General features: G+C 39.4%; 1 protein-coding gene across 3 annotated transcripts in view; it reads left to right on the top strand.

Moving 5' to 3' along the window:
- Positions 1 to 7760: 7760 nt before the first annotated feature.
- LOC148001560 (serpin B4-like) overlaps positions 7761 to 27447 on the top strand; it is a 28306-nt gene continuing 8619 nt past the window's right edge. The window contains exon 1 of one of the 3 annotated variants that reach the window (XM_087581862.1): positions 7761 to 7955. The gene's annotated coding sequence lies outside the window, so the exon portion shown is untranslated. Of the gene's footprint in view, positions 9040 to 27447 lie in introns of all 3 variants that reach the window. The other 2 variants (XM_087581861.1, XM_087581859.1) reach the window with 2 other exon arrangements.

Genomic DNA, 27447 nt, shown 5'->3' with positions numbered 1-27447 from the left:
TTCCTGTGAGCTCATGAGCCTATGTCGTTAGGAGCGACAACTCTCCTGAGATCAGCCCACTCTAGTCAGGATTTGGGTCTGGGGAGTTGTGCTCTAGGGTTAACTCTGGTGTGTAGATGAATTTATGAAGGATCCTGACCCTAGGTGCTTTGCAGTTCCTGAGCCTTGTGTTCTCCTGGCAGGTCTCTCTTTAGTGACTTAGTGGATCAAAAGTATTGATCTCATCTGTAAACTTAGGAGTACAGTACTACTGGGACATCAACTTTCTCCGGATAGGATTTGTGTCCAGAGACCTGCATAACAGGGTTAACTCTGGGGCTCATATGGGGACTAGAAGGATAAGGAATTTCACTTTTACCTTTACAAACTGCCATTTTCCTATGAGTCACATAGTCTGTCTCCTCTCTGTCCAGAGGCAGTGCTTTGTACCTCCAGGAAAAATATCCATCTCCCTGTCTTCCTTACCTCTTCTTTCTCCTTCTCCTTCTCCTTCTCCTTCTTCCTCTATCTCTTTTCTGTTCCTTTTCCCTGTCATCTGTCCTTCAGGGACAAATAAAACCCCTTTGTGCTGAGAACATGGTCTTGGGATATCTGTGACCAACTTTATGTTCCCTAGAGTAAGCCATGAATAAGTACAGTAAAGGAAGTAGTGAGAATAAAATTGAACACTAAAAATAATGAAAACTTCCAAGGGAAGAAGAAGAGAAAATACAGACAGGCAAGAAATAATGATAGCAAACAACCCCCACCCCACAATGGTGAGCCTCATTTCAAAGACAAGAACTGACATATTGCACTACTGTTCCAGTTGCTTATGGTCTATTCTTCTCTCATTCGTTACATCCCCATTCCAGTTTCCTCTCCCTGCCCTCTCCCAATCCCTCTGACCTCCCCTATTCTCCACTCCTCCATTACCTTTAAAAAGAAGAGCAGACCTCTCAGGGATATCAACTGAACAGTAAAACTAGATACAGAATCTCATGCCAAGGCTGTATGGAGGCAAGTCAATAAGAGAAAAAGGACCCCAAGAGCAGGCAAAAAAGACAAATCTGCTCCCAACTTTAGAGTAACCACAAGAACACCCAGCTGTATAAATATAACATATATGCAAAGGAGCTAGCTTAAACCTAAACAGGGTCCATGAGCATCTGTCTCTTCAGTCTCTAATCTCCTATGAGGGCTACTTAGTTGATTTTGTGGGCCATTTTCTCCTGATGTCCTCCACCCCATTGGATCCTACAATCCTTCCTCCTCCTTTTCTGAGGTATTTCCCTGGCACCATCCCTGATTTTCATCTGTTCTACAGAGCAATAGTAATAAAAGGCACATGGGATTTGGGGGGTGGGGGATATGTTGATCAATGGAATCAAATCAAGACCCAGATATAAATCCATATGTTTATGGACACCTGATTTTTGATAAAGAAGCCAGAAATATATGATGGGGAAAAAAAGCATCCTTAATAAGTAGTGCTGATCTAATAGGTTGTCCACATGTAGAAAATAGAAAAATATATCTATATCTATCAACTTGCACAACACTGAAGTACAAATGTATCAAAGAATTCAACATAAAACCAGATACACTTAAATTGTTAGAAGAGAAAGTAGAGAGTAGCCTTGATTCTTTTTTTTTTTTTCTTTTTTCCGGAGCTGGAGACCGAACCCAGGGCCTTGCGCTTGCTAGGCAAGCGCTCTACCACTGAGCTAAATCCCTAGCCTTGAGTATATTGTACAGGAGACAACTTCCTGAAGAGATCATTAATAGTGCAGGCACAATGATCAACAATACATAAATGGGATCTCAGGAACCTGAAAACCTTCTCAAAGGCAAAAACACTGCCTACAGAATGAGAAATATTTTTTATCAACTCCACATTCAACAGAGAATTAATATGTAAAACATATAAATAACTCAAGGAACTAGACATCAACGACTAAATAGTCCAATAATAAAAATGGGGCACAGATCTAAACAAAGGATTTTCATATGGCTTGAGAAACATCTTTAAAATGTTCGACATTCTTAGCCATCATATCATGGAAATGCAAATCAAAAGTACTTTAAAATTCCACCTTACACCTTTCATAATGTCTAAGATCAAAAATGCAAGTTACACTTCGAGTTGGCAAAAATGTGGAACAGTCCTATACAGGTGTTGAGAGTATAAACTTGTGCAGCCTCTATGGAAATTATATGATAGCACCTCAGAAAATTAGGAATTGAGTTACCTCAAGACCAAGCTAAAACACACTTGGGCATATTCCGAAAGGATTTGCCATCCTTAATTGACACTTGGTTGACCATGTTCATTGCAGGTTTATTCACAATAGCCAGAGATGTCCCTCAACAGAATGCATTTAGGAAATCCCAATTCAGCATTCACTTTATATAGGTGCATCTTCCTCAAAGATGAACAAGAGTCCTGTCCTGCTGGAAATTCCTGTTGTGTATCTGACATGGAGAAAATGCTGCCCTTCTGGGATGTGGCCCTTGATATCTCTCCATAAGAGTGGGGATTCCTCACTCCTCCATTGTTGGTGGGATTACAAACTGGTACAACCACTCTGGAAATCAGTCTGGAGGTTCCTCAGAAAATTGGACATTGTACTACCGGAGGGCCCAGCTATACCACTCCTGGGCATATACCCAAGAGATGCTCCAACATACAACAAAGATACGTGCTCCACGATGTTCATAGTAGCCTTATTTATAATAGCCAGAAACTGGAAAGAACCCAGATGCCCTTCAACAGAGGAATGGATACAGAAAATGTGGTACATCTACACAATGGAGTACTACTCAGCTATCAAAAACAATGACTTTATGAAATTCATAGGCAAATGGATGGAACTAGAAAATATCATCCCAAGTGATGTAACCCAATTACAGAAAAACACAAATGCACTCATTGAGAAGTAGATATTAGCCCAAATGCTTGAATTACCCAAGATGCACAGAACACATGAAACTCAAGAAGGATGAGCAAAATGCGGATGCTTCACCCCTTTAAAAGGGGAACAAAAATATCCATACGAGGAGAAAGGGAGGCCAAGTTTAGAGCAAAAACTGAAGGAAAGGCCATTCAGAACCTGCACCACATGTGGCCCATATATATATATACAGCCACCAGAACTAGGTAAGATGGATGAAGCTAAGAAGTGCATGCTGAAACTGGATATAGATCTCTCCTGATAGACACAGCCAGAACATATCAAATACAGAGGCGAATGCCAGCAGCAAACCACTGAACTGAGAACGGGACCCCGTTGGAGGAATTAGAGAAAGGACTGAAAGAGCTGAAGGGGCTTGTGACCCCATAAGAACAACAATGCCAACCAACCAGAGCTTCCAGGGACTAAGTCACTGCCCAAAGACAATACATGGACTGACCCTGGGCTCCGACCACATAGGTAGCAATGAATAGGCTAGTAAGAGCACCAGTGGAAGGGGAAGTCCTTGGTCCTGCCAAGGCTGGACCCCCAGTGTAGGGGATTGCTGAGGGACAGTAATGGGGGATTGGTGGGGTGAGGAACACCCATACAGAAGGGGAGGGAGGAGTTAGGGGGCTGAAGGACAGGAAAAGGAGAAAGGGAATTACATTTGAAATGTAAATAAGAAATACCCAATTTAATAAAAATGGAAGAAAAAATGAAAAAGAAAAAAAAAGAGTAGCGGTTCCTGGAGCCTGCTCATTGGAATTTATACAGGTATGTGATGTTTCAGAATTATATCAACCTTTTGTCCCTTGTCAATGTTTTGACTCTTAGTTTCCAGTAAGAAGTCTCCATCAGAATTCACCCCCATACCAGAAACTAGACCAGAGTCAGAAATTAACAGAAGACAAGTATTTCACTAAAAGTCCCCTAGAATGATTCCAACCATCAATGTCTTCACTTTTAGTGAGAGAGTTATGGTATGAATCTTTGTCACTATTCAAATCCTTTACCAGATACTACAGAGCATTAAATATTTACAACTACCACCTCAGAATAACATGTTCTTTAATTATCAGAAAACACTGTGGTAATTCTGGGAATTTGATTCTGGTTTGGGAATTACTGTGTCTTGAACCATGTCAGGATGCACCTCTGATGTACCAATTCACAAACCTGGGATGCCACTCAATGCCAGTCTAAGAGTCATGGGTTTGCTGTCTGTAGAAAGAGGTTTACACCAGAAAAGTCTCTACCCTGGAGTAAAGCACAATTAGATTATAAAGCCAAGCCTCACATTACACAACACAACCAAGAATAAATTTTCAAAATCTTTAGATACATTGATTCAAAAAATTTGTTTTATATTGTAAAACAGTGTGTCTACCAAAGTTGTGAGTGAGAATGTGAAAACAGTTTCTGAGACAATATGCATTCAGAATTCTGAAGATTTGAGATTCCTTAATTTATTTTGCAGTTTCATGTTCTATATTAATATTTGACAAGGTGCTCCTCCTATAAACATTTGTCTACATGTAATCTACATGTTCATGTAGGTGTAATATCTAATTATACAACACATCCATGTAACATGAGATAAAAATGTCTGAAGTCCAATTCTGTGGACTTGAACAGTGTAATCACAAGTCTTGCATGTTTATACCTTGAACACTATTTCTCTCATTCATTGCTCAATGGTTGTTTAGTATTATAAGTGAATAATTCTTAGAAATTAGGTTAATGGGTCTCTCAGCCCAGGGCCAAGAAGCACAGGAAGGCAAAGCAAATCTGAGACAACCCCTAGTCTAGCACAAGTGGGCAGGTAGACCACTCTCAAGTTGACTCCCATCCTGATGCCACCGGCCTGTACAGACCATATTCTAAATGATAACTGCCCATTGCCGTGTAGCACGGGAAGGACATAGCACTCTAAAAAGACTCCAGACACCAAGAGGCCCTAGGCTCAACTGAGATGAGCAAGTACATAGTGGAGAGATGGAAAAGGGAAGCAGAGGGATTCTGTGCACAATAATGAGAGGCAGAACTGGAGACATGAGGTAGCCAGTGACGCCACCTCAAGAAATGGTGAGGTCCTAGACCATGGCTGGTTCTGTGGTCCTGTATCGTTGGCCATCTGTTACCAACAAAGACCAGGTGAATGGCTTTGATCTGTTGCCTGTGGCCATGTCGAGGTCTGAGGGTTGTGCCCCAGTTTTCCAGCTTCAGCCTCTGGCCCTGCACCTACTCCTGTTTCGTTGGCATGGGGACAGGTGAGCCAGCCTGAGGGCATGAGAATGGAATAGTGCTCTCCCTCTTGTTGGCTATAGCACTGGGTAAGCCACCTGAAGCAGTACTGGAGAGCTTTTCCTACTAATGTGGGTGTGGGAGAGCTGGTGGGCTGACCAGCAGCAGCTAAGCTGCTACCCTGGCCCATGTCCAGGATTTGAGTTAGCCTACCCTAACTTTTGCTCCATTGGTCAACTGTTGAAGCATGTGAAAGGGCTATAGATCCAAAGTTCATGATCTTCATAACACAGGGCAACAGCAGTATATCTGAAAGAGTACCTCTAGATAACATATTACAGATAGTTGGATGGATAGGTAGATAGATGGATGGATGGATAGATAGATAGATAGATAGATAGATAGATAGATAGATAGATAGATAGATAGATAGATAGATAGATAGATATGGGTATAAGAGAACTGGCTGGCTGACCAGCTCAGCTACAACCCAGAAATTGTGTGTGTGTGTGTGTGTGTGTGTGTGTGTGTGTGTGTGTGTGTGTGTGTGTGTGTATATACATTTCTCTATTCATCCATTGATGATCTCATAATGATTCCATTACTTGGCTGTCATGAATGGAGCCATAGTAAACATTAGTTTCTAGGTGTTGTAGGCTGACCATGATTCTTTCATGTATAAAATATCCAAGAATAGTATAGCTGGATAATATGGTAATTTCAGTTTTAGATTTTGAAGTGACACACATACTAATTTACAACCCCTCCAATATTAGACAAGTGCTCCTTCTTGCCAGACACTTCCTGACATGCACTGCTTTTATTTCCTTTAAGACAATAATTCTGAGAAGGGTAAGATGTAATTTTGGTTTAATGTATATGTCCATGCTGGAAAAAGCTATCGGCCATTGAGATACACACACACACACACGCACACACACACACACCCCTCTTTAAAGAACTATATACTCCCTTCACTTTCCCATTTCATTACTAAACATTTATTCTTTTGATGTAGATTTTTTGTTTGTTATTTTATTTATTTACATTTCATATGTTATTTCCCTTCCTTGGTTCTCCTGCCCAAACCCACTCTCCCATCCTCTTCCCCCTCCTTCTTTGAGGGTGCTTTCCCAACCCACCCACCCTAGCATTCCCCTAATATGGGGCATCAAGCCTTCACAGGATCAAGGGCCTCCCCTCCCACCGATACCAGATAAAGTCATCATCTGTACATATGCATCTGGTGCCCTGGGTCCTTCCATGTGTATTCTTTGGTTAGTGGTTTAGGCCCTCGGAGATCTGGGAGGTCTGGTTGGTTGATATTGTTGTTCTTTGTATGGGATTCAGCTCCTTGAGTCCTTCCCCTAACTGCTCCACTGGGCTCCCCATGCTCAGTCAGATAGTTGCAAATATCCACCTGTGTATTTGTCAGGCTCAGGCAGAGCCTCTCAGGAGACAGCTGTGTCAGGCTCTTGTCAATAAGTACTAATTGGCATCAGCCATAGTGTCTGGGTTTGGTGGCTATATATGGTCTGTAAGATGTATTGTGGATATTCTGAGCTTTTGCTCCTAATATCTACTTATCAGTGAGTAAATACCGTGTGTGTGTGTGTGTGTGTGTGTGTGTGTGTGTGTGTGTGTGTTGTTTTATTTTTTGTTTTGTTTTTTTTTTGTGTGTGTGTGACTGGGTTACCTCACTGAAGATGAGACTTCCTAGTTCCATCCATTTCCGTGTGAATTTCATGAAGTCATTGTTTTTGATAGCTGAGTAGTACTCCACTGATTAAATGTACCACATTTTCTGCATCCATTCCTTTGTTGAAGGGCATCTGGATTCTTTCTTTCTGGCTATTATAAATAAGGCTGCTATGAACATAGTGGAGCATATGTCCTTGTTGCATGTTAGAGCATCATTTGGGTATATGCCCAGGAGTGGTATAGCTGGGTCCTCAGCTAGTGGAACATCCAATTTTCTGAGGAACCTCCAGACTGATTTTCAGAGTGGTTATAGCAGTTTTCAATCCCACCAACAATGCTGGAGTGTTCCTCTTTCTCCACATCCTTGCCAGCATCCGTTGTCTGCGGAATTTTTTATCTTAACCATTCTGACTGGTGTGAGGTGGAATTGTAAAACCTAAAGAAAATTACAAAGCAGCCTGTAAGATACCCCAGGCCTAGGAATATCATCAGTTAAGCCTCACCCATTCCCATTGTGGTTTTATGGCCAAGGAATAATTCCATCAGTTAAGCCTCACCCATCCCCATTGTTGTTTTATGGCCAAGGAGGAATTCTATCCCGTTAATCCTCAACCTTCCCCATTCCCCTTGTGATTTTATGGCCGAGGAATTCCACCAGTTAAGCCTTACCCATCCCCATTGTGGTTTTATGACCTAGTTACACCCTGTCCTTAACAGGAGGTAGTCTCATGGCCAGCCCGACTGCTGGAGGCTTTCCACCACCCAGAGATGTCATCAGAAATAATGTAACAACAATGTGGACCAATGAAGTCAAGGGGCAGAAGAGCCCAACCAATCCTCGTACGCCTCGATGTCCCCCTCACTATTTCTGTGACTCTTGTGGATTTTGTGCTTAAAAGTAGTGTGCATCTGTAGGGCAGGGTTCTTCTCCTTCAGTTTCTGTCTGAAGGCTGAGGAACCCGCCTGCATGCTGGAAATCGAAACCTCTTTCTGATTTAATTGAATCTGGTTTCGGTGGTCTTTGGAGACGAGTGGATCTTTGGTGGTGGTCCTTCGGGTTCAACAGAATCTCAGGTTGTTTTGATTAGCATTTCCCTGGTAACTAAGGATGTTGAACATTACTTTAGGAACTTCTCAGCCATTAGATATTCCTCAGCTGAGAATTCTTTGTTTAGCTCTGTAACCCATTTTTAATAGGGTTATTTGGCTCTGGAGTCTGACTTCTTGAGTTCTTTGTACATATTGGATATTTACCCTCTATTAGATGTAGGATTGGTAAAGATCTTTTCACAATCTGTTGGTTGCCGTTTTGTCCAAATGACAGTGTCCTTTGCCTTACAAAAGCTTTGCAGTTTTATGAGGTCTCGTTTCTTGATTCTTGATCTTAAAGCATAAGCCATTGGTGTTTTGTTCAAGAAATTTTCCCCAGTGCCCATGTGTTTGAGGCTCTTCCCCACTATTTCTTCTAATAGTTTGAGTGTATCTGGTTTTATTTGGTGGTCCTTGATCCCCTTGGACTTGAGCTTTGTACAAGAAGATAAGAATGGATCAGTTTGCTGTCCTCTACATACCAACCTCCAGTTGAACCAGCTCCATTTGTTGAATATGTATATTTTTTACACTGGATGGTTTTGGATTCTTTGAGAAAGATCAGGTAAACATAGTTGTCTGCGTTTAATTCCTGGACTTTAATTCTATTCCACTGATCTATGCCAGGAGCCAAGCACACCCTGTCTCAGGACTTTTCTCAGGCTCACTTTTACAGTCTTTTGTCTCTGGGAAAACAAGCCAGTTATCTGTTCTTATCACTTTCACAGCCTCTGGATCTGGGAAACCCAGCCAGTTGTCTGTTCTTATCAGTACACCCACAATTTAGTTTATGGCTAATAGGATGGTGGTGATGGTGACGAAATTATCTTGGGCCCTGTGTGGCCTTCCTGCTTGCTTGTCTTTTTAAGCTGCTGCCCTGAAATAAAGTTTGAGAGCTTGATCAGACAATTGACTTGCTCTCCTTCTTTGGGCCTCCTGTCCTCCATTCTTTCCCCCCACTCCCCAGGTCTCCACTGAATCCCCGAAGGTCAGAGCAACTGGTGCCCAAACGTATGGCCTGGGTATAAGGATCAGCTGCAATTGTATGTTCTCTCCAATTCATTCTGAGGTATTCCGAGCTATGAATTTTCCTCTTAGCACTGCTTTCATTGTGTCCCATAAATTTGGGTATATTGTGCCTTCATATTCTTTCAATTCAAAAAAAGTCTTTAATTTCTTTATTTCTTTGCTGATCAAGTTATCATTGAGTAGAGAGTTGTTCAACTTTCATGTGTATGTGAACTTCTGTTGTTTTTTGTTGTTATTGAAGACCAGTCTGAGTCTGTGGTAATCTGATAGGATACATGGGATTATTTCAATCTTCTTGTATCTGTTGAGGGCTGTTTTGTGATAAATTATACAGTCAATTTCTGAGAAGGTTCCATGAGGTGATAAGAAGAAAGCATTTTCTTTTGTTTTAGGGTGAAATGTTCTATAGATATCTGTTAAATCCATTTGTTTCATAACTTCTATTAGTTTCACTGTGTCTCTGTTAATTTTTGTTTGAATGTTCTGTCCATTGGTCAGAGTGGGGTGTTGAAATCTCCCACTATAATTATGTAAGGTTTAACGTGTGCTTTGAGTTTTAACAATATTCCTATTACTAATGTAGGTAACCTCGCATTTGGGGCATATATGTATGGAATTAAGAGTTCATCTTGGTGGATATTTTCCTCTGAAGAGTATGACATGTCCTTCCTTATCTATTTTGATAACTTTTGGTTGATTCTATATTTTATTGGATACTAGAATGCTTCTCCAGCTTGCTTCTTGGGACCATTTGCTTGGGAAATTTTTTTCTGGCTTTTAACTTTGAGGTAGTATCTATCTTTGCCACTTATGTATGTTTCCTGTGTACACAAAATTACTCAGTCCTGTTTATCTATTTAATCTATTAGCCTATCTCTTTTCATTGGGGAATTGAGTCCATTGATGTTAGCAATATTAAAGACCACTGATTTTGGTTACTATTATTGTTCTTGTTAGTGGTAGTTTTATGTTTATGTCATTCTCTTCTTTTGGCTTTGTTCCTAGATGGTTAATTTCTTGGTTTTTCATGGGTGTAATTTACCTATTTGTGTTGGAGTTTTCCTTATCTTATCCTCTGAAGGGCTGACTTAGTGGAAAGAAGTAGTTTAAATTTCATTTTCCCATTCAATATCTTATTTTCTCCATTTATCACCATAAATTGAGAGTTTTGCTGGTTATAGTAGCCTGGGCTGATATCTGTCCAAGATATTTTGCCTTTTAGAGGTTCTGTTGAGAAGTCTTTTCTAATTCTGATATTTCCACTTGTGTAACTCACTTGGCCTTTTTCTCTTACTGCTTTTAATATTGTTACTTTTCTTTGCATTTAGAGTTTTCATTATTATGCGATGGGAGGAATTTCTTGTCTGGTCAAATATGTTTGGTGTTCTGTAAGCTTCCTGTATGCTTATGGACATCTCCTTATTTAGGTTAGGGAAGTTTTCATCTATGATTTTGTTGAAGATGTTTACTGGCCCTTTGGATTGGGAATCTTCACTGTCTTCTATACCCATTATGCTTTGGTTTGGTATTTTCATTGTGTCCTGGATTTCCTGAACATGTTGGGTTAGGAGCTTCTTGTATTTTGCACTTTCATTGACTGTAGTGTCAATGTTTTCTATGATATCTTCTACACCTGAGATTTTCTCTTCTATCTCTTGTATTCTGTTGGTGATGCTTGCACCTATGACTTCCGATCTCTTTCCTAGGTTTTCTATGTCCAAGGTTGTTTTCCTTTCATGATTTCTTTATTGTTTCAGTTTACATTTTTAGATCCTGGAAAGTTTTGTTCAATTTCTTCATCTGCTTCTGTTTTCCTGTATTTCTTTAAGGGATTTATAGATTTTTCTCTTTAAGAGCTTCTCTTTACCTGTGTTCTCTTGTATTTTTTTAAGGTAGTGATTTATGTGCTTCTTAAAGTCCTCTACCATCATCATGAGATATGATTTTAAATCAGAATCTTGGTCTTCAGATGTCATGGGGTGACCAGGGCTTCCTTTGGTTTGGGAACTGGATACTGATGATGCCAAATAGCCTTGGTTTCTGTTGTTTATGTATTATTATTATTATTTTTTGCTTATCTCTTGCTATCTGGTTACTCTTCCAGTCTCTGACTGGAGCTTCTCCCTCCTCTATACATGTGGCCCTGTGTTTTGTGTCAGCACTTCTGTGATCTTAGATGTGTCAGCACTCCTAGGGGTCAAGCTACCTCCAGGCAGGGTAGGATTGGGGTGCAGAGAGCTATGGCGCCGGGTCAGCTCCCAATGTAGAAGTTTTAAGTTCTTAGAATAGTTTAAATATTAATTCCTTTTCAAGTTGTTACCTGATAAAGATTCTTTCATGTCCCATTGCTGTCTCTTCCTCAGTAATATTTTTCTCCTTTGCTCAAAGATTTTATTTCTTGAATTTTCAATTCTTTTATTACTTCTTAACGGGTATTCCTGTGTATGAATTCTGTCCTTTCTTTCCCATTTGGAACAGAATTCAGGATTGGGGGTCAGATTACTGAGAACTGAAGTTACAGAAGGTTATGACCTACCATATGAGAGTAGAGAATCAAATCCTGATCCTCTAGAAGATTAGCAGGCATTCTTTTTTTTTATCTTTATTAAATTGAGTATTACTTATTTATATTTCAAATGTTATCCCATTCCCGGTTTCCATGCCAGCATCCCCCTAGCCCCTCCTCCTCCCATTCTTTATGGGTGTTCCCCTCCCAATCCTCCCTCCATTGCCGCCCTCCCCCTAAGAATGCCATTCATTGGGGTCCAGCCTTGGCAGGACCAAGGGCTTCCCCTTCCTCTAGTGCCCTTACTAGGCTATTTATTGCTACCTATGCAGTTGGAGCCTAGGGTCAGTCCATGTATAGTCTTTGGGTAGTGGCTTAGGCCCTGGAGGCTCTGGTTGGTTGGCATTGTTGTTCATATGGGGTCTCAAGCCCCTTCAGCTTTCAGTCCATTCTCTAATTCCTTCAACGTGGGACCCATTCTCAGTTCAGTGGTTTGCTGCTGTCATTCGCCTATGTATTTACCATATTCTGGCTGTGTCGCTCAGGCGATATATACATCCAGTTCCTGTCAGCCTGCACTTCTTTGTTTCATCCATCTTATCTAGTTTGGTGGCTGTATATGTATGGGCCACATGTGGTACAGGCTCTGAATTGGTGTTCCTTCTGCCTCTGTTCTAAACTTTGCCTCCTTATTTCCTCCCAAGGGTATTTTTGTTTCCCTTTTAAAGAAGGAGTTAAGCATTCACATTTTGCTCATCCTTCTTGAGTTTCATGTGTTCTGTGCATCTAGGGTAATTCGAGCATTTGGGCTAATATCAACTTATCAATGAGTGCATACCATGTATGTTTTTCTGTGATTGGGTTACCTCACTCAGCATGATATTTTCTAGTTCATTCCATTTGCCTGTGAATTTCATGAAGTCATTGTTTTTGGTAGCTGAATAGTGCTCTATTCTGTGGATGTACCAAATTTTCTGTATCCATTCCTCTAATGAAGGGCATTTGGGTTCTTTCCAGCTTCTGATTAGTATAAATAAGGCCTCTATGAACATAGTGTAGAATTTGCTTTTGCTGTATGTTGCATCATCTTTTGGGAATATTCCCAGGAGAGGTAAAGCTTAATCCTTAGTGCAATGTCCAATTTTCTTAGGAACCTCCAGAGTGATTTCCAGAGTGGTTATACCAGTCCACAATCCCACCAACAATGTAGGAGTGTTCGTCTTTCTCCACATCCTCACCAGCATCTGCTGTCACCTGACTTTTTGATCTTAGCCATTATCACTGGTGTGAGGTGAAAACTCAGGGTTGTTTTGATTTGCATTTCCCTTATGACTAAAGATGTTGAACATTTCTTTAGGTGTTTCTCAGCCATTTGGCATTCTTCAGCTGTGAATTCTTTGTTTAGCTCTAAACCCCATTTTTAATAGGGTTATTTGTCTCCCTGCAGTCTAAATTGGTGAGTTCTTTGTATATTTTGGATATAAGCCCTCTATCACTTGGAGGATTGGTAAAGATCTTTTCCCAATCCGTTGTTGCCATTTTCTCCTAACAACCGTGTCCTTTGACTTATAGAAACTTTGCAGTTTTGTGAGATCCCATTTGTCAATTCTTGATTTTAGAGCAGAAGCCATTGTTGTTTTGTTCAGGAAATTTTCTCCAGTGCCCATGTGTTCAAGATTCTTCCCTACATTTTCTTCTATTAGTTGAGTGTATCTGGTTTGATGTAGAGTTCATTGATCCACTTGGACTTAAGCTTTGTACAGGGTGATAAGAATAGATCGATCTGCACTGTTCTACATGCTATCCTCCAGTTGAACCAGCACCATTTGCTGAAAATGCTATCTTTTTTCCATTGGATGTTTTTGGTGACTTTGCAAAAATCAAGTGACCGTGGGTGTGTGGGTTCATTTCTGGGTCTTCAATTCTATTCCACTGGTCTATCTGCCTGTTTCTGTACCAACACCATACAGTTTTTATCACTATTCCTCTCTAATACTACTTGAGTTCAGGGATAGTGATTCCCCTGGAAGTCTTTTATTGTTGAGGATAGTTTTAGCTATCCTGGGTTTTTTGTTATTCCAGATGAATTTGCAAATTGTTCTGTCTAACTCTATGAAGAATTGGGTTGGAATTTTGATGGGGATTGCACTGAATCTGTAGATCGCTTTTGGTAAAATGGCCATTTTTACTATATTAATCTTACCAATCCATGAGCATGGGAGATCTTTCCATCTTCTGAGATCTTCTTCAATTTCTTTCTTCAGAGGCTTAAAATTCTTATCATACAGATCTTTCACTTGCTTGGTTAAAGTCACACAGAGGTATTTTATATTAGTTGGGACTAATATGAAGGGTGTCATTTCCCTAATTTCTTTCTCAGCTTCTTTCTCTTTTGTGTAGAAGAAGGCTACTGATTTCTTTGAGTTAATTTTAAACCCAGTCACTTTGCTGAAGGTGTTTATCAGGTTTAGTAGTTTAGGTGGAACTTTTGGGATCACTTAAGTATACAATCATATTGTCTGCAAATAGTGATATGTTGACTTCTTCCTTTCCAATCTGTACCCTTTGATCTCCTTTTGTTTTCTTATTGCTCTGGCTAGGACTTGGAGAACTATATTGAATTAGTAGGGAAAGAGTGGGAAGCCTTATCTACTCCCTGATTTTAGTGGGATTGCTTCAAGTTTCTCTCCATTTAGGTTAATATTAGCTACTGGTTTGCTGTATAGGGCTTTTACTATGTTTAGGTATGGGCCTTGAATTCTGGTTCTTTCTCAGACTTTTATCATGAACGGATGCTGAATTTTGTCAAATGCTTTCTCAGCATCTAAAGAAACGATCACATGGTTTTTATCTTTCAGTTTGTTTATATAGTGAATTATGTTGATGGTTTTCCATATATTAAACCATCCCTGCATCCCTAGAATGAAGCCTACTTGATCATGGTGGATGATTGTTTTGGTGTGCTCATGGATTCAGTTTGCAAAAATTTTATTGAGTATCTTGCATTGATATTCATAAGGGAAATTGGTCTGACGTTCTCTTTCTTTGTTGGGTCTTTGTGTGGTTTAGGTATAAGAGTAATTGTAGCATCATAGAAGGAATTTGGTAGCGCTCCATCTGTTACAATTTCGTGGAATAGTTTGGATAGTATTGTTATGAGGTCTTCTATGAAGGTCTGATAGAATTCTGCACTAAACCCATCTGGACCTCTGTCCTTTTTTTTTGGGAGATTTTAGTGACTGCTTCTACTTCTTTAGGAGTTATGGGGTTGTTTAAATGGTTTATCTGTTCCTGATTTAACTTCTGTACCTGGTATCTGTCTAGGAAATTGTCCATTTCCTGCAGATTTTCAAGTTTTGTTGAACATAGGCTTCTGTAGTAGAATCTGACACTTTTTTGAATTTCCTCTGGTTCTGTTGTTATGTTTCCCTTTTCATTTCTGATTTTGTTAATTTGGACACACTCTCTGTGTCCTCTGGTTAGTCTGGCTAAGGGTTTATCTATCTTGTTGATTTTCTCAAAGAACCAACTTTTGGTTCTGTTGATTCTTTCTATGGTCCCTTTTGTTTCTACTTGGCTGATTTCAGCTCTGACTTTGATTATTTCCTGCCTTCTACTCCTCCTGGTTGTATTTGCTTCTTTTGGTTCTAGAGCTTTTAGGTGTGCTGTCAAGCTGCTGATATATGCTCTCTCCTATTGCTTGCTACAGGCATTCAGACCTATGAGTTTTCCTCTTAGCACAGCTTTCATTGTGTCCCATAAATTTGGGTATGTTGTACCTTCATTTTCATTAAATTCTAAGTCTTCAATTTCTTTCTTTATTTCTTCCTTGACCAGCTTATCATTGAGTAGAGCATTATTCAACTTCCATGTATATGTGGGCATTCTTTCCTTATTGTTATTGAAGACCAGGTTTAGCCTGTGATGGTCTGATAGGATGAATGGGATTATTTCTATCTTTCTGTATCTGCTGAGGCCTGTTTATGACCAATTATATCATCAGTTTTGGGGAAAGTGCCATGAGGTAGTGAGAAGAAGGTATATCCTTTTGTTTTAGGATAGAATGTTCTATAAATATGTGGTAAGTCCATTTGGACTTAGTCTATCTATGCCTCTGTTTAATTTCTGTTTCCATGATCTGTCCATTGATGAGAGTGTGGTGTTGAAATCTCTTACTATTATTGTGTGAGGTGCAATGTGTGCTTTGAGCTTTAGTAAGGTTTCTTTTTTGTATGTAGGTGCCCTTGTATTTGGAGCATAGATATTTAGGATTGAGAATTCATCTCGGTCGATTTTTTTCCTTTGATAAATATGAAGTGTCCTTCCTCATCTTTTTTGATGACTTTTGGTTGAAAAATCGATTTTATTGGATATTAGAATGGCTACTCCAGCTTGCTTCTTCAGACCATTTGCTTGGAAAGTTTTTTTCCAGCCTTTTACACTGAGATAGTGTCTGTCTTTGTCTCTGAGGTGTGTTTCCTGTAGGCAGCAAAATGTTGGTTCCTCATTGCGTATCCAGTTTGTTAATATGTGTCTTTTTATTGGGGAATTGAGTCCATTGATGTTGATAGATATTAAGAAACCATGATTATTCCTTCCTGTTATATTCGTGTTTGGATATGAGATTATGTTTGTGTTCGTCTTCTCTTTGTTTTGTTGCAAAACGAATAGTTTCTTGCTTTATCTTTGGTGTTGCTTGCCTCCTTGTGTTGGGCTTTACCATTTATTATCCTTTGTAGTGCTGGATTTGTAGAAAGATATTGTGTAAATTTGGTTTTGTCATGGAATATTTTGGTTTATCCATCTATGTTAATTGAGAGTTTTACTGGATACAGTAACCTGGGCTGGGATTGTGTTCTCTTAGGGTCTGTATGACATCTGTCCAGGATCCTCTGGCTTTCATAATCTCTGGTGACAAGTCTGGTGTAATTCTGATAGTTCTGCCTTTATATGTTACTAGACCTTTTTCCCTTACTGCTTTTAATATTCTTTCATTGTTTGTGCATTTGGTGTTTTGGCTATTATGTGACAGGAGGAGTTGTTTACTAGTGCAATCTATTTGGATTTCTGTAGGCTTCATGTATATTTATGAGCATCTCTTTCTTTAGGTTAGAGAAGTTTTCTTCTATGATTTTGTTGAAGTTATTTACTGGTCCTTTGAGTTGGGAGTCTTCACTCTTTTCTATACCTATTATCCTTAGGTTTGATCTTCTCATTGAATTTCCTGTATGTTTCGGGCTAGTGTCTTTTTCCGTTTTACATTATCTTTGACAGTTGTGTCAATGATTTCTATGGGACCTTCTGCTCCTGAGATTCTCTCTTCTATCTCTTGCATTCTGTTGGTGATGCTTGTATCTACAACTCCTTGTCTCTTCCTTTCATTTTCTATATCCAGGGTTGTCTCCCTTTGTGCTTTCTTTATTGCTGCTATTTCCAATTTTAATTCCTTCACCTGTTTGATTGTGTTTTCCTGGAATTCTTTCAGGGATTTTTTTTTCATTTCCTCTCTATAGGCTTCTGCTTGTTTATTTGTGTTTTCCTGCATTTCTCTAAGAGAGTTCTTTTTTTTTTTTTTTGGTTCTTTTTTTTTTTTTTTTTTCGGAGCTGGGGACCGAACCCAGGGCCTTGCGCTTCCTAGGTAAGCGCTCTACCACTGAGCTAAATCCCCAGCCCCAAGAGAGTTCTTTATGTCTTCCTTGAAGTCCTCCATCATCATGATCAAATGTGATTTTAAATCTAGATCTTGCTTTTCTGGTGTGTTTGGATATTCGGTGTTTGCTTTGGTGGGAGAATTGGGCTCTGATTATGCCATTTAGTCTTGGTTTCTGTTGCTTGGGTTCCTGTGCTTGCCTCTTGCCATCAGGTTGTCTCTGGTGTTACCTTATTCTGCTATTTCTGACAGTGGCTAGTCCGTCCTATAGGCTTGTGTGTCAGGAGTGCTTTAGACTTGTTTTCCTATTCTCTTTCAGCCAGTTATGGAAACAGAGTGTTCTGCTTTCAGGTGTGTTGTCATTCCTGTCTACTGGTCTTTAGGTATTCCTGTGGGCCTGTGTCCTGAGTCCACCAGGCAGGTCACTTGGAGCAGAAAAGTTGGTCTTACCTCTGGTCTCAGGCCTGGATTCGCTTCTCAGAGCCAGGTTGCAGCTCTCTGTGAGGGCAGCAACCAGAGGGGTCTGCCCCACCTTTGCTCATGACCCTGTGTACAGGGGTCCAGATGGCACTAGCCATTTCCCTCTAGAGACAGAACTGTGGGCAGAGAGTAGTCTCCTCTGGCTTCCCAGGTGTGTCTGCCCCTCTGAAGGTCTAGCTCTCCCTCCCACAGGATTTGGATGCAGGAAGTTGTTTGACCAGGTCCCTTCAGATCCGGGCGGTATCTGGAACACAGTGTTGAGTGCCCCTATCTTCCTGTTCCCAGAGGCCCTATACAGTTTCCTCTTGAGCCAGGGATGTGGGCAAGGATGGGCAGTACTGAAGGTCTCTCCTGCCCTGCAGTCTCAGGAGTGCCCACCTGCCTGGGCAGTGAGCTCCCCCTCCCCCAAGGTTTGGGAGCAGGGAGCTGTGGGAGTAATATTTCTTTTACACATCCTCTTTCTTTGTAATTATCCAGAGTCTTCTCTTTTTCTTTCGCTAGCTTAGCAAAAGCTTTCAAAAACTTATTTAAACTTTCAAAGAAAAACTCCTTGTTTTATTGAACCTTTGTATTCTTATTTTTCTTTCCATTTCATTAATTTCAGATCTGGCCTTTATTATCTCTTTATTCTACTAGGTTTGGAACTACTTTATGTAATTTAACAGATAGCTACAAAAGCAGTGGCAGAATGCATTTGGTTCATCCAATTAAATTTTGTTTATAAGAAGAAATAAGCAAGTTTTAATAATTTGAGCATATTTAGATAACTTCTTATGTTCTATTAAGTAATGATCGAATAAAGCTGGAAATCAACAGCAAGGAAAAACTATAGAAAATGCAGAAAAACATAGATATTCAATAAAATATTTTAAACAATATATTGCCAAATCATCAAGGGGAAAATTTAAAAACTCCTAAAATCAATGAAAATTGATAAATAAGATATTATCCTGTATAGGATAAATGATAGTTGATTTAAGAGAAGTATTTAGAGAGATTAATATCTACATTAAATAATCAGTACTACCTCACATAAAAAATCCTAATAATACCTATCAAGGTTCTCCCATTATTTCTTATTTTTAAATAGATCATATTGTAATTTTTATTTCAGAACATGGAAGGAAAAGTTAAGCATATAAATCTAAAATCAAGTGTACTGTAAAAAATAGCCTAAGCATGTTCTCTGGATGCACTTTGGATAAAGTTATATATGTTATGATTTCATATCAAGTTATTTATTTATTTATTTATTTATTTATTCACTTATTTATTGCTTTAATCTTTTTTTACACTCCAGTTTTATTCCTCTCCTGGTCTGACCTCTGACTTTTCCCCTTTCCTTACATCCTCCCATGTCTCCAAGATGTCACTGATCCCCACCCCCACCGAACTTGAACAGCCCACTCTTGGAGGCATCAAGTATCTCAAAGTTTAAATGCCTCTTCTCTCCCTGAGTCCAGACAAGTCAGTCAGTCCTCTGATACAAGGGTGTCTGAGACCTCATATTAGCTGCTGCATGCTGCTTTGGTTGGTGATTCAGTGTCTGAGACGGTCTACCTTAGTCAAGACTGCAGATCTTCCTATGGGGTCACCCTCATCCTTAGCTTCTTTCAGCTTTTCCCTCATACAACCACAAGGGGACCAAGCTTCTGTCATTGGTTGGGTGTAGGCATCTGTATCTGACTCTTTCAGCTACTTAGTAGGCCTCTCAGAAGACAGTCAAGCTAGGGTCCTGTCTGTAAGCACACCATAGCATCAGTAATAGTGTCAGACCTTGGAGTCTCTGCTTGAGATGGGTCCCAGTTTGAACCTGTCACTGGAACTCCTTTCTCTCAGGGTCTTCTCCATTTTGTCCCTGCAGTTCTTTCATATAGGAACAATCCTGGTTAAGAGATTTTGACTAGGGGATGGCAACCCCTTCCCTCCACTTGATAACCTGTCTTTCTACTGGAGGTGGACTCTATAAGTTCCTTCTCCCCACTATAGGGCATTTCATCTAAAGTCCCTCCCTCTGAGTCCTAAGAGGGACCCAGGTTTCTGGTACATTCTAAAGGGTCCCCTTCACCTCCCATCTCTGGAGGTTGCATATTTCCACTCATTCTTCTGGCCCTCAGAGTTTCAGTCATGTTTGCCTCCATACTTGATCATGTTCCCCTTTTGCCCTACCACTCCTTTGTCCCACCCAGGTCCCTCCCTCTGCCCCCATAATTAATTTCCTCTTTTTCCCAAGTGGAACTGAGACATTCTCACTTTGACTTTTTGGCTTGTTAATCTTCTTGAGTTTTACTGATTGTATCCTGGGTATTCTGTATACTTGTGACTAATATCTAATTATTAGTGAGTACATAGCCACTCAGGATGATATTTTCTAGTTCCACCAATTGCCTGCCAAACTCATTGTGCCCTCATTCTTAATAGCTGTGTAAATGAACCACATTTTCTGTTTACATTCTTCCATAGTGGGATATCAAGGTTGTTTCCAGCATCTGGTGATCACAAAGAAGGCCTCTATGAGCTATGGAACATACTGAAACACGTGGGCATCTTTTGGGTATATGCCAAAACATGGTATAGCTGAGTCTTCACACAGATCTATTTCCAATATTCTGGGGAAGCTCCATACTGATATTCAGAGTGGTTGTACCAGTTTCCAATCCCTTCAGCAATGGAGGAGTGTTTCTCTTTCTCCACACTATCCCCACCATGTGCTGTCACCTGAGTACTTGATCATAGCCATTCTCATTGATATAAGGTGGGAACTCAGGTTTGTTTTGACTTGCATGTCCTTGATGACTGAGGACTTAAACAATTCTTTAAGTGGTTCTCAACCATTCAAGATTCCTCATGGAAAATTCTCTGTTTAGTTCTATACTCCATTTTTTTTTTGATAGGGTTGTTTGGATTTTTGGAGGTTAGGTTCTTGTGTTCTTTATATGTTTTGGATATTAGCCCTCTAACTGATGTGGGGTTAGTGAAGATATTTTTCCCAATCTGTAGGTTGCTAATTTCTACTATTGACTATGCCCCTGACTTACAGAAGCTTTTCAGTTCCATGAGGTCCAATTTGTCAATTCTTGATCCTAGGGCCAGAGAACCATTGGAGTTCGGGTTAGGAAATGTCTGCCTGTGTCAATGAGGCTCTTTCTTACTTTGTATTCCATTGGATTCAGTGAATGTGGTTTTATATTGATGTCCCTGATCCACTTGTACCTGAGCTTTGTAGAAGGTGACAAATATGTATCTATTTTCATTTTTCTATATACAGACTGCCAGTTATAACAGTAGCATTCATTGAGGATCCTCTCCTTTTTTCATAGTATATTTTTGGATTTTATGTTAAAGACTAAGTGTGCATAAGTGTGTGGTTTTATCACTGGGTCTTCACTTCTATTCCATTGGTCAATCTTTCTGTCTCTGTACCAATACATTGCAACTTTTATCACTATTCCTCTGTAGTATAGCTTGAGGTCACTGATGGTGAACTCCCCAGGTATTGTTTAACTGGTAAGAATAGTTTTTTTTCTATACTGGTTATTTTTTTCCAGATGAATTTGAGAATTGCTCTTTCCATGTCTTTGAGGAATTGTGTTGGGATTTTGATAAGGATTGAGTTGAATCTGTAAATTGCTTTTGATAAATTGATCATTTTTACTATGTTAATTGTAGCAATCTACGAGCATAGAAGATCTTTCCACTTTCTGAGGTCTCCTACAATTTCTTTCTTGAAAGAATAGAAGTTCTTGTCATGCAGATTTTCATTTGTTTGGTTAGAGTTATTCTCAAATATATTATATTATTTGTGACTATTGTGAAGGGTTTTGTTTCTCTAATTTCTTTCTCAGCCCACTTATCATTTGTATATAGAAAGGCTATTGATTTATTTTAGTTAATTTTTTATCCAGCCTCATGGCTGAAGTTGTTTATCAGCTGCAGAAGTTCTCTGGTAGAATTTTGGGTTTGCTTATACATACTATCATACCATCTGTAAATAGTTATTATACTTTGATTTCTTCTTTACAAATTTATTTCAACTTGACCTCCTTTTTTGTTGACTTATGGCTCTAGCTAGAAGTTTGAGTACTGTATTGAATAGATATGGGGAATGTGGGCATCTTTGTCACGTCCCTGATTTTAGTGGGATTGCTTCAAGTATCTCTCCATTTAATTTGATATTGGCTGGTAGTTTCCTGTGTATTCCTCGAACTATATTTGGTTATTGGCCTTGAATTCCTCATATCTCACAGGCTTTTAACTTGAATGGTGTTGTATTTTCTCAAATGCTTTTTAAGCATCTATTGAGATGATCATGTGTTCTTTTTCTCTGAGTTTGTTTATATAGCAGATTATGTTAATGGTGTTCATATATTCCACCAACCTTACATCCCTGGGATGAATCCTACTTGATCATAATGAACAATGGTTTTGATGTGTTTTGAATTTGGTTTGCAAAATTTTTTATTGAATATTTTTGCATTGATATTCATTAGCTAAACTATTTTGATCCTTGTATGGTTTAGGTATCAGAGTAGTTGTGGCTTCATAGAATGAATTAGGTACTATTCCTTCTGTTTTGAATTTATGGAATATTTTGAAGAGTATTAGTTTTAGCTCTTTATTGTATGTCCAGTAGAATTCTGCATGAAATCATTTTGGCACTGGGCTTTTTTTTTTTTTTTTTTTTTTTTTTTTTTGGCTGGCAGGTTTTTATTGACTTTTTGTATTTTCTTAAGGGATATAGGCCTGTTTACATAATTTCCCTACTCGTGATTTTAAATTTGGTCATGTGAATCTGTCTAGAAAATCAACCATTTCATCTAGATTTTTCCAGTATTGTTGAGTATATGCTTTTGTAGTAGGTTCTGATGTTTTTGTTTTTGTTTTTGTTTTTTTATTTCCTCAGTTTCAGTTTTTATGTCTCACTTTTCATTCTTCTTTTGTTAATTTGGATACTTTCTCTGGGCCATTTATATACTTTCACTAGGGTTTTATCTATACTGCTGACTTTCTCAAAGAACTAACTTTTGATGTGATTGATCCTGTGTACCTTGTTTACTATTTGGTTGATTTGAGCCTTGAATTTGACAATTTCTTGCCCTCTACCCATCTTGAATGAGTTAGCTTCCATTTATTCTACAGCTCTCAGGTGTGCTATTAAGCTGCTAGTGTAGAACCTCTCCAATCCCTTTACCAGGGATTTAGTCCTATGAATTTTCATCTTAGCATTGTTTTCATTGTGTCTCATAAATTTGGGAATGCTGTGTCATCATTTTATTGAATTCCAAAAAGCTTTTAGTTTCTTACTTTCTTCTTTGACTCAATTATCATTGAGTAGACAGTTGTTCAGCTTCCACGGGTATCTTCATTTTCTGTTGTTTTTGTTGTGAATGAAGACCAGCCTTAATCCATGGAAATCTAATAGGATGCATGGGATTGTTTCGCTTTTCTTGTATCAGTTCAGGTTTGTCTTATGACCAAGTATATGGTCAATTTTGGAGATGGTACCATGAGGTACTGAGAAAAAGGTATATTCTTTCATTTTAGTGGGAAATACTCTGAAGATATTTCTTAAATGCCTTGGGTTCATAACATCTACAAGTTTCATTGTGTCTCTTTTTAGTTTCAGATTCAATTAACTGTCCATTAGTGAGTATCCAGGGTTTTTATGTTTCCCCACTCCTTTTCTTTAGAGTCTAATGTGTATTTTGAGCTTTAGTAAAGTTTCAGTTATGAATATAGGTGCACTTGAATTTGGGTCATAGGTGTTCAAAATTGAGACTTACTTTTAGAGGATTTTTTTCTTTTCATGAATATCAAGGGTCCTTCCTCATCGTGCTTGATAACTTTTTGTTCAACATCTATTTTATTGTGTTTTAGGATGGCAACTCCAGCTTGTTTCTTGAAACCATTTTCTTAGAAGACTTTTTCCAGGCTTTTACTCTTAGGTAGTATCTGTGTTTTTCATTTAGGTGTATTTCTCATTTGTGGCAAAATGCTGGGTCCTGTTTGACTATCCACTCTCTTACATTGTGTCTATTTATAGGGGAACTGAGTCCACTGATGTTGAGAGATATTAAAGACAAATGATTTGCTGTTTGTTGTTATAGGAGGCAGTATGTGCATGTTATTTATTCCTTTTGCCTTTGTTGCGAAATGATTAATATCTTGGGTTTTCTTTGTTGCATCTATCCTCCTCCTTTTGTTGGAGTTTTCCTTCTAGAATCCTCTTTTGGACTGGATTGGTAGATAGATACCCTTTAAATTTAGTTTTGTCCTCAAATATTTTGGTTTCTCCATCTATGTTGATTGAGAATTATGCTATGTATAGTAGCCTGGGTTGGCATTTGTGTTCTTTAGGGTCTGCATGACTTCTGTCCAGATTCATGTGACTTCTAGTACCTGTGTTGAAAAATCTGATGTAATTCTTATAGGTCTGCTTTTATGTGTTACTCGGTCTTTTCCCCTCAAAGCTTTTAACATTCTTTCTTTGTTCTGTGCATTTAATGGTTTGATTATTAGGTAATGAGAGTATTTTGTTTTTCTGGTCCAATATATTTGTAGTTCTGTAGGCTTATTGTACCTTTATGGCCATCTCTTTCTTCGGGTTGGGGAAGTTTTCTACAATAATTTTGTTCAAGATGTGTTCAGGTCCTCTATTCCTTTTATTCTTAGATTTCTGCTTTTTATTGTGAATTACCAAGATGTGGGGTTTGAATTTTATTGACAGTTGTTTCAATAACTTGTCAGGTGTTACTGCACCTGAGAGTCTCTCTTTTATCTCTTGTATTCTGTTGTTCATACTTACATCTGTAATTCCTGATCTATTTCCTAGGTTTTCCATGATAACAGTTCCCTCCATTTTTGCTTACTTCATTGTTTCTACTTCTACTTTTAGGTCTTGTACAGCTTTGTTCAATTCCTTTCCTTGTTTCATAGTGTTTTCCTGTATTTCTTTAAGAAATGTGTTTCGTCTTTAAGGGCTTCTACCTATTTAACCTTTGTGTTCCTGTATTTCTTTCAGTGCATTGTTTTTATCCTCCCTAAAGGACTCTTCTTCCTGATTTTCAGGTTCATTGGTATATCCAGGTATATTCTGTGTTGGGAGAATCGGGTTCTGATGATGCCAAAGTGTATTGGCTCCTGTAGCTTATGGTCTTATGCTTGACACTCATTATCTGGATATCCCTGATAGCCCTGTTCTGGGTATTGCCTGCCTCTGTGTCCCTGACTGCTGCAGGTCTCCTGGTAGGCCTATGGCCCTGGCTATAGCAGACCTCCTATTAGGCCTTCAGGCTGTGGGGTCTTCAGAATGGCATGTACACTGGTGAACTGCTGCCCTGGCTACAGCAGTTCTTCTGGGAGACCTTCAGGTTTTGGGGTCTTCACAGGGTGAGTTGAGCTGCTGATTTGTTGCCCTGGTTGCAGGGGATCTCCCTGGAAGCCTTCAGATTCTTGAGTCTTCACAGTAGCAGTCAAAGCAGTTGCTCTGAGAGTAGCTGTTCTCCTGGGAAGCCTTCAGATTGCAGATTCATTGCCTTGTGTGTAGCAGAAATCCAAGAAGTTTTCAGACTGTTGGGTCAGTTGTCCAGGATGCACATGACCTCCTGGGGGGTCTTCAGACTGTGGTGCATTCACAGGGGAAGACAAATTGATGAAATGCCCTGGAAATGGCACAGAAAGGAAGGGAATAGAATTCAAAAGGGTGGAGTTGGGGGGGCAGTGATGGCTTCGAACACCACTGGACTCCTCAGGACTCTGACTGCTGCAATTGCTGGGGTTTGGGAGGGATTTTTTATTTTTTATTAGATATATTTCTTTACTTACATTTAAGATGTTCCCCTTCCCGGTTTCCTGTCCATACACCCACCTTCCCTCACTTCCCCCTCCTCCATATAAGTATTCCCCCTATATGGCCCCCTTACTGCCCCCTATTCCATGCACTGGGGGTCCAACCATGGCAGGACCAAGGGCTTCCCCATCCACTGGTGCCCCAACAAGGCTATTATCTGCTACACATGCAGTTGAAGCCCTGGGTCAGTCCATATATATAGTCTTTTGGTAGTGGTTTAGTCCCTGGAAGCTCTGGTCGATTGGCATTGTTATTGCAATCTGGGGTTGCAAGCTCCTTCAACTCTTTCAATACTTCCTCTAATTTTCTCCTAGAGGGTCCTGTTCTCAGTTCAGTGGCTTATTTCTAGCATTGACCTCTGAATTGGACATGCTCTGGATGTGTCTCTCAGGGGAGATCTATATCCGATCCCTTCCAGCATGCATTTTTTAGCTTCATCAATCTTATCTAGTTTTGGTGGCTGTATATATGGGCCACATGTGGGGCAGGCTCTGAATGACGATTCCTTGAGTTGATGCTCTAAACTTTGCTTCCATATCCCCTCCTATAGATATTTTCCCCTTTAAAGAAGGAATGGTGGCATCTGCATTTTGGTCATTTTTCTTTTTGAACTTCCTGTGGTCTGTGGATTGCATCTTGGGTAATTCAAACTTTTTGGCTAATATCCACTTATCGATGAGTGCCTGCCAAGTTTGTTTTTCTGTGATTGAGTTACCTCAGTCAGATGATATTTTCTAGTTCATTCCATTTCCCTATGAATTTCGTGAAGTCATTGTTTTTGATAGCTGAGTAGTACTCCATTGTGTAGATATACCACATTTTTTGAAACCATTCCTCTGTTGAAGGGCTTCTGGGTTCTTTCCAGCTTATGACAACTATATATAAGGCTACTATGAACTTAGTGGAGCATGTGTCTTAGGTATATGTTGGGGCATTTTTTGGGTATATGCTCCAGAGAGGTATAGCTGAGTCCTCAGGCAGTGCAATGTCCAATATTCTGAGGAACTTCCAGACTGAGTTCCACAGTGGTTGTACCAGTTTTCAATCCCACCAACAATGCAGGAGTGTTCCTCTTTCTAACATCCTTGCCAGCATCCGTTGTCACGTGAGTTTTTGATCTTTGCCATTCTCACTGGTGTGATGTGGAATCTCAGGGTTGTTTTGGTTTGCATTTCCCTGATGACTAAGGATGTGGAACATTTCTTTAGGTGCTTTTTGGCCATTCAATAATCCTCATCTGAGAACATTTTGTTTAGTTCTGTACCCCATTTTTAATAATGTTATTTGGCTCTCTGGAGTCTACCTTCTTGTGTTCTTCATTTAGCCCTCTATCAGATTTAGGATTAGTAAAGATATTTTCCCAATCTGTTGGTTGCCATTTTGTCCTAAGGACAGTGTCTTTTGACTTACAGAAGCTTTGCAATTTTATGAGGTTCCATTTGTTGATTCTTGACCTTTGAACATGAGCCATTGTTGTTTTGTTCAGGAAATTTTCCCCAGTGCCCATGTGTTAGAGACACTTCCCCACTTTTTCTTCTGTTAGTTTGAGTGTATCTGGTTTGATGTGGAGGTCCTTGATCCACTTGGACTTAAGCTTTGTACAGGGTGATAAGCATGGATCAATTTGCATTCTTCTACATGCTGACTTCCAGTTGAATCAGCACTATTTGTTGAAAATCCTATCTTTCTTCCATTGGATGCTTTTAGCTATTTTGTGAAAGAGCAAGTGACCATAAGTATGTGGGTTCATTTCTGGGTCTTCAATTCTGTTCCACTGATCTATCTGCCTATCCCTGCATCAATACCATATAGTTTTTCTGACTATTGCTCTGTAATACTGCTTGAAGTCAGGGATGATGATGAGGGGATCTGGGGTTCTTTTTTTTTTTTTTTTTTTTGAGGACATAAAAGCTTCTTAAAAATTAAGATAAAGCCAAAATACTCTCAAGATTAGAGATTAAAA

This window comes from Rattus norvegicus, chromosome 13, assembly GCF_021556685.1.
Source record: "Rattus norvegicus strain SHRSP/BbbUtx chromosome 13, alternate assembly SHRSP_T2T, whole genome shotgun sequence".
NCBI classification, from domain to species: Eukaryota; Metazoa; Chordata; class Mammalia; order Rodentia; family Muridae; genus Rattus; species Rattus norvegicus.
The sequence above is the reverse complement of the archived record's forward strand: the minus strand, read 5'-3'. Positions and strand labels throughout refer to the sequence as shown.